General features: G+C 43.9%; 1 pseudogene; it reads right to left on the reverse strand.

Annotated features, from left to right (window-relative positions):
* Positions 1 to 9,537: 9,537 nt before the first annotated feature.
* LOC115118686 (protein HID1-like) overlaps positions 9,538 to 12,737 on the reverse strand; it is a 65,344-nt pseudogene continuing 62,144 nt past the window's right edge.

A 12,737-nucleotide genomic window follows, 5' to 3' on the forward strand; every position in this document is an offset into this window, starting at 1 on the left:
TGGTGTAGAGGACCAGTGAGATTGATACCTACTCACCCAGTCTGGTGTAGAGGACCAGTGAGATTGATACCTACTCATCCAGTCTGGTGTAGAGGACCAGTGAGATTGATACCTACTCACCCAGTCTGGTGTAGGGGACCAGTGAGATTGATACCTAATCACCCAGTCTGGTATAGAGGACCAGTGAGATTGATACCTACTCACCCAGTCTGGTGTAGAGGACCAGTGAGATTGACACCTACTCACCCAGTCTGGTGTAGAGGACCAGTGAGATTGATCACAGTCTAGAGGACCAGTGAGATTAATACCTACTCACCCAGTCTGGTGTAGGGGACCAGTGAGATTGATACCTACTCACCCAGTCTGGTGTAGAGGACCAGTGAGATTGATACCTACTCACCCAGTCTGGTGTAGAGGACCAGTGGACTCACCCAGTCTGGTGTAGAGGACCAGTGAGATTGATACCTACTCACCCAGTCTGGTGTAGAGGACCAGTGAGATTGATACCTACTCAACCAGTCTGGTGTAGAGGACCAGTGAGATTGATACCTACTCACCCAGTCTGGTGTAGGGACCGAGATTAATACCTACTCACCCAGTCTGAGAGGACCAGTGAGATTGATACCTACTCACCCAGTCTGGTGTAGGGACCAGTGAGATTGATACCTACTCACAGTGAGATTGATACCCAGTCTGGTGTAGAGGACCAGTGAGATTGATACCTACTCACCCAGTCTGGTGTAGAGGACCAGTGAGATTGATACCTACTCACCCAGTCTGGTGTAGAGGACCAGTGAGATTGATACCTACTCACCCAGTCTGGTGTAGAGGACCAGTGAGATTGATCACCCAGTCTGGTGTAGAGGACCAGTGAGATTGATACCTACTCACCCAGTCTAGAGGACCAGTGAGATTGATACCTACTCACCCAGTCTGGTGAGGACCAGTGAGATTGATACCTACTCACCCAGTCTGGTGTAGAGGACCAGTGAGATTGATACCTACTCACCTACTCACCCAGTCTGGTGTAGAGGACCAGTGAGATTGATACCTACTCACCCAGTCTGGTGTAGAGGACCAGTGAGATTGATACCTACTCACCCAGTCTGGTGTAGAGGACCAGTGAGATTGATACCTACTCAACCCAGTCTGGTGTAGAGGACCAGTGAGATTGATACCTACTCACCCAGTCTGGTGTAGAGGACCAGTGAGATTGATACCTACTCACCCAGTCTGGTGTAGAGGACCAGTGAGATTGATACCTACTCACCCAGTCTGGTGTAGAGGACCAGTGAGATTGATACCTACTCACCCAGTCTGGTGTAGGGACCAGTGAGATTGATACCTACTCACCCAGTCTGGTGTAGAGGACCAGTGAGATTGATACCTACTCACCCAGTCTGGTGTAGAGGACCAGTGAGATTGATACCTACTCACCCAGTCTGGTGTAGAGGACCAGTGAGATTGATACCTACTCACCCAGTCTGGTGTAGAGGACCAGTGAGATTGATACCTACTCACCCAGTCTGGTGTGAGATTGATACCTACTCACCCAGTCTGGTGTAGAGGACCAGTGAGATTGATACCTACTCACCCAGTCTGGTGTAGGGACCAGTGAGATTGATACCTACTCACCCAGTCTGGTGTAGAGGACCAGTGAGATTGATACCTACTCACCCAGTCTGGTGTAGGACCAGTGAGATTGATACCTACTCACCCAGTCTGGTGTAGAGGACCAGTGAGATTGATACCACCCAGTCTGGTGTAGAGGACCAGTGAGATTAATACCTACAGTGTAGGGACCAGTGAGATTGATACCTACTCACCCAGTCTGGTGTAGAGGACCAGTGAGATTGATACCCTCACCCAGTCTGGTGTAGAGGACCAGTGAGATTGACACCTACTCACCCAGTCTGGTGTAGAGGACCAGTGAGATTGATACCTACTCACCCAGTCTGGTGTAGAGGACCAGTGAGATTGATACCTACTCACCCAGTCTGGTGTAGAGGACCAGTGAGATTGATACCTACTCACCCAGTCTGGTGTAGAGGACCAGTGAGATTGATACCTACTCACCCAGTCTGGTGTAGTGAGGACTCACCCAGTGAGATTGAGATTGATACCTACTCACCCAGTCTGGTGTAGAGGACCAGTGAGATTGATACCTACTCACCCAGTCTGGTGTAGAGGACCAGTGAGATTGATACCTACTCACCCAGTCTGGTGTAGAGGACCAGTGAGATTGACACCTACTCACCCAGTCTGGTGTAGAGGACCAGTGAGATTGATACCTACTCACCCAGTCTGGTGTAGAGGACCAGTGAGATTGATACCTACTCACCCAGTCTGGTGTAGGGATCAGTGAGATTGATACCTACTCACCCAGTCTGGTGTAGGGACCTACCTACTCACCCAGTCTGGTGTAGAGGACCAGTGAGATTGATACCTACTCACCCAGTCTGGTGTAGAGGACCAGTGAGATTGATACCTACTCACCCAGTCTGGTGTAGAGGACCAGTGAGATTGATACCTACTCACCCAGTCTGGTGTAGGGACCATTGAGATTGATACCTACTCACCCAGTCTGGTGTAGAGGACCAGTGAGATTGATACCTACTCACCCAGTCTGGTGTAGGGACCAGTGAGATTGATACCTACTCACCCAGTCTGGTGTAGGGATCAGTGAGATTGATACCTACTCAACCAGTCTGGTGTAGAGGACCAGTGAGATTGATACCTACTCACCCAGTCTGGTATAGAGGACCAGTGAGATTGATACCTACTCACCCAGTCTGGTGTAGAGGAGCAGTGAGATTGATACCTATTCACCCAGTCTGGTGTAGAGGACCAGTGAGATTAATACCTACTCACCCAGTCTGGTGTAGAGGACCAGTGAGATTGATACCTACTCACCCAGTCTGGTGTAGGGATCAGTGAGATTGATACCTACTCACCCAGTCTGGTGTAGAGGACCAGTGAGATTGATACCTACTCAACCAGTCTGGTGTAGGGGACCAGTGAGATTGATACCTACTCACCCAGTCTGTTGTAGAGGACCAGTGAGATTGATACCTACTCATCCAGTCTGGTGTAGAGGACCAGTGAGATTGATACCTACTCACCCAGTCTGGTGTAGAGGACCAGTGAGATTGATACCTACTCATCCAGTCTGGTGTAGAGGACCAGTGAGATTGATACCTACTCACCCAGTCTGGTGTAGAGGACCAGTGAGATTGATACCTACTCACACAGTCTGGTGTAGAGGACCAGTGAGATTCTGGTTGGGATTCTCTCAACCAGGTTCATGAGGTAGTCACCTGGAATGCATTTCAATTAACAGGTGTGCCTTGTTAAAAGTTCATTTGTGGAGTTTCTTTCCTTCTTAATGCGTTTGAGCCAATCAGTTGTGTGGGGTGGAGGTGGGTGAAAAATGCAAGGTTTGTTTCCTTTTCTATCATTGTGTGCGCGGTGCGTTTGGGGGGCGTCCACACCCCCTGACTTTTTTTGCATTTTGTTGCATTGGAGCCTTGTTCTAGAATGGATTAGGTTGTTTCTTATTTGGTCCGTCTTGGAATGGGGCTGTGGTGCATTGTTGTTATATAGTAAAAGAAAACCATATATTAAAGAAAGATGGTCATATCATGGATAATTTAGCTATTTGATTAAGAATTTAAATAAATATATATATTTAAAAAATATTTTTTAAATGATTTGATAAAATATTGAATTTGGCCTTTACTACTATCAAAACACATTGAAAAAGACAGTCAAAAAATAGATCATAAGGAATAAGGTTTTGATGTGTCTGTCCTATGTCTAGGACATACGTAGGACATACGTATGAGAAACCTCAGGAAATATTTTGTTTTTTGAAAACATATTTAATACTTTTTGGGGGTAGGACAAAACTACCTCCATACTTCCATTCATTTTTTAAAACCGGTTACCTTCAGACGATTCCAGTGACACTTGTGGGGGTCGTAGTCGTGAGAGTCATCTTTCCATAGGGTGGTCATATTAGTTTGAAGACCGTCTCAGGATGTCTCATCTTTCCATAGGGTAGTCATATTAGTTTGAAGACCGTCTCAGGATGTCTCATCTTTCCATAGGGTGGTCATATTAGTTTGAAGACCGTCTCAGGATGTCTCATCTTTCCATAGGGTGGTCATATTAGTTTGAAGACCGTCTCAGGATGTCTCATCTTTCCATAGGGTGGTCATATTAGTTTGAAGACCGTCTCAGGATGTCTCATCTTTCCATAGGGTGGTCATATTAGTTTGAAGACCGTCTCAGGATGTCTCATCTTTCCATAGGGTGGTCATATTAGTTTGAAGACCGTCTCAGGATGTCTCATCTTTCCATAGAGTGGTCATATTGTTTGAAGACCGTCTCAGGATCATCTTTCCATAGGGTGGTCATATTAGTTTGAAGACCATCTCAGGATGTCTCATCTTTCCATAGGGTGGTCATATTAGTTTGAAGACCGTCTCAGGATGTCTCATCTTTCCATAGGGTGGTCATATTAGTTTGAAGACCGTCTCAGGATGTCTCATCTTTCCATAGGGTGGTCATATTAGTTTGAAGACCGTCTCAGGATGTCTCATCTTTCCATAGGGTGGTCATATTAGTTTGAAGACCGTCTCAGGATGTCTCATCTTTCCATAGGGTGGTCATATTAGTTTGAAGACCGTCTCGGGATGTCTCATCTTTCCATAGAGTGGTCATATTAGTTTGAAGACCGTCTCGGGATGTCTCATCTTTCCATAGAGTGGTCATATTAGTTTGAAGACCGTCTCAGGATGTCTCATCTTTCCATAGAGTGGTCATATTAGTTTGAAGACCGTCTCAGGATGTCTCATCTTTCCATAGGGTGGTCATATTAGTTTGAAGACCGTCTCAGGATGTCTCATCTTTCCATAGAGTGGTCATATTAGTTTGAAGACCGTCTCAGGATGTCTCATCTTTCCATAGGGTGGTCATATTAGTTTGAAGACCGTCTCAGGATGTCTCATCTTTCCATAGAGTGGTCATATTAGTTTGAAGACCGTCTCAGGATGTCTCATCTTTCCATAGAGTGGTCATATTAGTTTGAAGACCGTCTCAGGATGTCTCATCTTTCCATAGAGTGGTCATATTAGTTTGAAGACCGTCTCAGGATGTCTCATCTTTCCATAGAGTGGTCATATTAGTTTGAAGACCGTCTCAGGATGTCTCATGGTCTGCCCCCTGTTCACTGCAGATGCGGAAGTGCGAAATCGGCAGATGTGGCGGATTGAGAAGCAGTATTTGTGTTACATAACTCAACTAACCTTGTCCCAGATCTGTTTGTGTCTTACCAAGTAGACAATGTTTGTGTTGTCATGACAAAGTTAGTGGCAGATAGACAATTAGATAGACAGCCTTGCCAAGTTGGCAAGACAGCACAAACAAGATCTGGAACCAGGCTAGGACTGAACATCACATCCTCCTGAAACGACCTGCATTCGTTTATTTTCTCAACTATTTGCACCAGACAAAATGTGTATAGTTGTGCTGATATAGGTGATGTTTTGTGACACTACAATTTATTTCCCCAAGACACCGATAAGGCTGTGCAAAATTGTGAATGATCTACATGACATTATTAAAGGTGAGATCATTGGGTTGATTCCCACAAGACTTTCACCTGTTCAGTCATGTTATTTAACAGTGATTCCTCCAAGGAAGGGAGTAAGGAAACGTATATGGAATTTGAATAGGGCCTATAGTTGGTTCCCTCATGTGAATACACAGGGATAACAACTTCCACCTATGGACTAAATAATGAAAAGCAGAAAAAAGTACAACTACTGTGTAAAGACAAAGCACAAGACATACCACAAGACATACCACTGCTCCTAGCAGACCTTGGTTAGGCAACGCAAACATGTGTTCCTCACATACTCCCTTTAAAGAACTTAACGTGAAAAACAAAGGGATTAAAAAAAACTCTTGAGATGCCGTAACAACACCATAGCCAGTATACACTTCCTCAAAATAGTCCGAATTATTCTAAGATAAATCCACATTTTTTTGCAGAGGTCTCAGTCATGCAGCTGTACATCTAAACGAAGATGCTTGGTGAAGTAAGTAATATATATTTTTTTAACTAGTTGTGTCTCATTGAATGAATCCCGTCCATAGTTCCTACTCCTATTAGGAGTAGTACTGTTGACCAATCACCGACGAAGGGGCGTAGACTTCGGCTACCAAATTTTGACTTGCCTCAAGAAAAAATGTGTGTGCTCAAAATGAAACTAATAAAAAAAAGTCACAGAATTGAATTAGAAATGTGCATGAGTTGTTGACTGGGAAGCATGCGACAGGCTTTCAATATCAGAAAATTCTATATGACATCTTATGGTTCCTTCAAATGCAATATGATTGTAATGTCTATCAACAATGACAAGCCACCGGGGTCTGACAACTTGGATGGAAAATGACAGAATTAAAAGCAGACGATATTGCCACTCCTATTTGCCATTCCTTCAATCTAAGCCTACTAGAAGGTGTGTGCCCCCAGGCCAGGAGGGAAGCAAAAGTTATTCTGCTACCCAAGAATAATAAAGCCCCCTGTCCTGGCTCAAATAGCTGACCAATCAGCCTTTTACCAACCCTTATCAAACTTTAGGGAAGCACACTTAAAGGGAAGGACATTCAACAAGCATGGCACTTACACAAATGACTGATGATTGGCGGAAAGAAATTGAAGATACAAAGATTGTAGGAGCTGTTTTGTTAGACTTCAGTGTGGCTTTTGGCAATGTTGATCATTGCCAAAATGTCTTCTGCTGGAAAAACGTATGTGTTATGGCTTTACACCCCCTATTATTGTCACACCCTGACCTTAATTATCTTTGTTTTCTTTATTATTTTGGTCAGGTCAGGGTGACTAGGGTGGGTATGTTAGTTTTTGTATTGTCTAGGGGTTTTTGTATATCTAAGGGGTTTTGTAAGTCTAGGTATATGGTGGCCTGAATTGGTTCCCAATCAGAGGCAGCTGTCTATCGTTGTCTCTGATTGGGGACCATATTTAGTTAGCCATTTGCCATAGGGTATTTGTGGGTTCTTATTCTATGTTTAGTTTCCTGTCTGCACTACTCATATTTGCGTCAAGGTTCATTATGTTAGTTTGTTCAGTGTTCTTTCTTTATTAAAGAAGTATGTAGGCTTACCACGCTGTGCCTTGGTCTCCTCCATACGACGACCGTGACAACTATATTGTGGATGAAGAGTTACTTGTCAAACAGAACACAGAGGGTGTTCTTTAATGGAAGCCTCTCCAACATAATCCAAGTAGAATCAGGAATTCCCCAGGTCAGTTGTCTAGGCCCTTTACTTTTTCAATCTTTACTAATGACATACCACTAGCCTTTTGGTAAAGCCAGTGTGTCTATGTATGCGGATGACTCAACACTCTACACATCAGCTACTACAGTGGGTGAAATCACTGCAACACTTAACAAAGAGCTGCAGTTAGTTTCAGAATGGGTGGCAAGGAATAAGTTCTAAATATTTTCAAAACTTAAAAGCATTGTATTTGGGACAAATCATTCACTAAATCCTAAACCTCAACTAAATCTTGCAATAAATAATGTGGAAATTAGGCAAGTTGACCAACTGTCATGGTCAAAACATGTTGATACAATAATAGCTAAGTCTGTCCATAATAAAGCGCTCCTCTGCCTTTTTAACAACACTATCAACAAGGCAGCTCCCACAGGCTAGTTTTGTCGCACCTGGACTACTGTTCAGTCATGTGTTCAGGTGCCACAAAGAGGTTACTCTGAAAACTACAATTGTCTCAGAACAGGGCAGCATGGCTGGCCCTTACAGGAAGAGCTAACATTAATAATATGCATGTGATTCTCTCATGGTGGCTCAAAGTGGAGGAGAGAATGACTTCATCACTAATTGTTTTTGTAAGAAGAGTTGACATGCTGAATGCACTGAGCTGCCTGTTTAATATACTAGCACACAGCTCAGACACCCATGTATACCCCACAAAACATGCCACCAGAGGCCTCTTCACAGTCCCCATGTCCAGAACAGACTCTGGGAGGCACAGTTTTATGTAGAGCCATGGCTACATGGAACTCTATTCCACATCCTGATGCAAACAGTAGAATCAGATTTAAAAAGCAGGTAAAAATACACCTAATGGAAGAGTGGGGACTGTGAAGAGACACACACACAAAGGTACAGACACACACTTACACATAGTAAGATACACTCTACACACATGTACATATGGATTTTGTAATGTAAATATGTGGTAGTAGAGACTTGTGGGAACACACTTAATATGTGGTGAAAAGTGTTATGAAATGTAATGTCATTAAATATTTTAAATTGTTTATAACTGCCTTAATGTTGCTAGACCCCAGGAAGAGTAACTGCTGCCTTGGGAGGAACTAATGGAAGGAACTAATGGGAGGAACTAATGGAAGGAACTAATGGAAGGAACTAATGGGAGGAACTAATGGGAGGAACTAATGGGAGGAACTAATGGAAGGAACTAATGGAAGGAACTAATGGGAGGAACTAATGGGAGGAACTAATGGAAGGAACTAATGGGATCCTTAATAAATACAAATAAAATAATTGAAAGGCTTTGCTGGTTCCTTTATGAATAATTTATAATATAGTATTCTGTATAATTCAAGAAAAAAATTATACTTTAAACATCAAACACAGTATTTACAGTCGACAATGCTGATTGCAGAATGATATGCAGACAAATATTACAACGTATATGTAAGATATTGGGGCGGCAGGGTAGCCTAGTGGTTAGAGCGTTGGACTAGTAACCGGAAGGTTGCGAGTTCAAACCCCCGAGCTGACAAGGTACAAATCTGTCGTTCTGCCCCTGAACAGTCAGTTAACCCACTGTTCCTAGGCTGTCATTGAAAATCAGAATTTGTTCTTAACTGACTTGCCTGGTTAAATAAAGGTCAAATAAAAAAATAAAATGAAATAAAAAATATAGCCTTTGACTTTTACACAATAACATAAAGTCAGTTGGGATATTTGTTTCTTTCAGTCTGGAACAGACAATAGTGTCCTTTTCAAGTTCTTGACGAGATACAATCCCTTGTCACATTGCCACTTTACAAAGACCACAGCAGTAAGGTCTCATTTGAGGAAGTGCAATTTCACAACATGACACGTTCTCACTTTAATGTGTCAAATACAATTCATGTGAAATAGCAATGCCATCCAAGATTATTTTAGGCTGCTAACTAAAAGTGTAATTTTGACACTTTATAATACATTTAATGAATAAGCAACAGTAAACATTTCTGTATTTAGAAGCATTGTAATTCCTACAAATGTATAATCATTTCTGAACATGTATAAGTTTATATAATGTCTTCATAAAGGTCATATAATAAAATGTAACCAATGTCTCCCATACTCTCTCCATACTCTCTCCATACTCTCTCCATCACTCTCTCCATCACTCTCTCCATACTCTCTCCATCCATACTCTCTCCATCACTCTCTCCATCACTCTCCATACTCTCTCCATCACTCTCTCCATCACTCTCTCCATACTCTCTCCATCACTCTCTCCATCACTCTCTCCATACGCTCTCCATACTCTCTCCATCACTCTCTCCATACTCTCTCCATCACTCTCCTCCATACTCTCTCCATCACTCTCTCCATACTCTCTCCATCAAAGCTGATTTTCACACAGAGCTTTAACATGGAGTCCATGATTAGGAAGGGAGACGGAAAGACAGTTTGCTTGCTAACACTAATGTCTCAGTGCTTTGACAGACATTCTGTAGTCTTGAGGTTTCAGGGTGTACTTACACAGTGTAGATAATAGTCCTATCCTCATCCATGTCTAGGGGTTTGAATTACACATTGACCCTTGTGGGTGCCCATTGTTTATGTCTTTGACACTTCTGGTATGGCTTCACATAGATATTTCAATTCTGATATGGGGTCCTGATTTGTAAAAGGGGTGCCCAGCCCCTCTTAGCCCCCCTGTAATTCAAACCCTGTACAACTCAACCTCCTGCTTTTGGAGTAGGTGCTAGCTATCCCCCCCCCTTTATCAATATTGTCCACATTACGTTTGCACAACCGGGGGAAAGTCAAAGAGAAGGTGTGAGGGGCAAGCATGATGATGATGAGGCAAGTTGAAGGTAGGTGAGGTTCAAGGGAGAGAGTGCCAGTAGGAGGAAGGGGCAGGAACAAGACAGGAAGTAGTCCCATCTTCAGTCAACATCTCTTCACTGTTATCTACATCTTCTGGATCTCAAAGAGACGTACGTCCGTGTCGTACCAGATGGGTGGGTCCACGTTGCTGTGAAGACAAATAAAGGTTTCAAATGTTAAATACATTGGAAGACTATTTCCTCTTAGATCTAAGAGGAAGAGAGAACGCATTGGAACGTTTGTTGCCAAATGAACACATCCCAGAAGAAAGAAGTACACAGATGAAACCCCACATGAATCATGAAAATGAGTGAAATACCATAGGACTACAGCTCCCATCATGCCCTACTCACCGCAGGTAGACCACTCCCCACATGTAGGTGCGGAACCACATGGCCGTGCCGGCGTTGGCCTGGTACTTCCGGATGAGGATGGGATGGGGGACGGGCAGGAGGCCCACCAGGGTACCATGCTGGAGGAACTTCAGGATCTCAGACTCGTCTGTCAAACCTCTGAGAGAGAGAGGGAAAATATATTTTTGGCTCCACATACATAAAAACAGATATTTAAATATCATCAGTCATTAAAGTGTTTCTTCCAAAATGGATGGTGTGTGTTGTATGAGGGGGTTGGGAGCAAAGTTAGATAATATATTATAATATAACTTATAATATATATAATAATATAACTTATAATATATATAATAAAATAACTTCACAGCATCTACTGACACTTCATAGAAGTAAACCTTTGATGACCAATATGACCAGTGATGTTTGACTTACTTGTCGATACAGATCTTCTCAACCTGTGGGACCAGCACCTGCAGCAGACGCATTATGGTCTGTAGGGGGAGCTTACACTTCCAGGAGAGGACCTGAGGGAGAAGGAAGGGACACGTTACACTCTTAGAACAAAAGGTGCTAAGTAGAACCATACAGGGTTCTTCAGTTTGTCCTCATAAGGGAACCATTTTTGGTGCTGGGTAAAATGAATGGATCTGTGGGTTAGAGTGTGGCCATGGCAACACCAGGGTTGTGGGTTAGTGTGGCCATGGCAACACCAGGGTTGTGGGTTTGAGTCCCGCATTCACTGTCTATGTTGACAGTTCTTTAAGTGGCCTTGAATAAAACCGTCTTCTAAATGACAATATTTCATTTTACTATTAAAATTACTCACCCAGTCTGGTGTAGGGATCAGTGAGATTGATACCTACTCACCCAGTCTGGTGTAGGGACCAGTGAGATTGATACCTACTCACCCAGTCTGGTGTAGAGGACCAGTGAGATTGATACCTACTCATCCAGTCTGGTGTAGGGACCAGTGAGATTGATACCTACTCATCCAGTCTGGTGTAGGGACCAGTGAGATTGATACCTACTCACCCAGTCTGGTGTAGAGGACCAGTGAGATTGATACCTACTCATCCAGTCTGGTGTAGGGACCAGTGAGATTGATACCTACTCATCCAGTCTGGTGTAGGGACCAGTGAGATTGATACCTACTCACCCAGTCTGGTGTAGAGGACCAGTGAGATTGATACCTACTCATCCAGTCTGGTGTAGGGACCAGTGAGATTGATACCTACTCACCCAGTCTGGTGTAGAGGACCAGTGAGATTGATACCTACTCACCCAGTCTGGTGTAGGGGACCAGTGAGATTGATACCTACTCACCCAGTCTGGTGTAGAGGACCAGTGAGATTGATACCTACTCACCCAGTCTGGTGTAGGGACCAGTGAGATTGATACCTACTCACCCAGTCTGGTGTAGAGGACCAGTGAGATTGACACCTACTCAACCAGTCTGGTGTAGGGACCAGTGAGATTGATACCTACTCATCCAGTCTGGTGTAGAGGACCAGTGAGATTGATACCTACTCACCCAGTCTGGTGTAGGGACCAGTGAGATTGATACCTACTCACCCAGTCTGGTGTAGAGGACCAGTGAGATTGATACCTACTCACCCAGTCTGGTGTAGGGACCCAGTGAGATTGACACCTACTCACCCATTCTGGTGTAGAGGACCAGTGAGATTGACACCTACTCACCCAGTCTGGTGTAGAGGACCAGTGAGATTGATACCTACTCATCCAGTCTGGTGTAGAGGACCAGTGAGATTGATACCTACTCAACCAGTCTGGTGTAGAGGACCAGTGAGATTGATACCTACTCACCCAGTCTGGTGTAGAGGACCAGTGAGATTGATACCTACTCACCCAGTCTGGTGTAGAGGACCAGTGAGATTGATACCTACTCACCCAGTCTGGTGTAGAGGACCAGTGAGATTGATACCTACTCACCCAGTCTGGTGTAGAGGACCAGTGAGATTGATACCTACTCACCCAGTCTGGTGTAGGGACCAGTGAGATTGATACCTACTCACCCAGTCTGGTGTAGGGACCAGTGAGATTGATACCTACTCACCCAGTCTGGTGTAGAGGACCAGTGAGGGATACCTACTCACCCAGTGTAGGGACCAGTGAGATTGATACCTACTCACCCAGTCTGGTGTAGGGACCAGTGAGATTGATACCTACTCATCC

The sequence above is a fragment of the Oncorhynchus nerka genome, linkage group LG26 (genome assembly GCF_034236695.1).
Source record: "Oncorhynchus nerka isolate Pitt River linkage group LG26, Oner_Uvic_2.0, whole genome shotgun sequence".
In the NCBI taxonomy this organism is placed as follows: Eukaryota; Metazoa; Chordata; class Actinopteri; order Salmoniformes; family Salmonidae; genus Oncorhynchus; species Oncorhynchus nerka.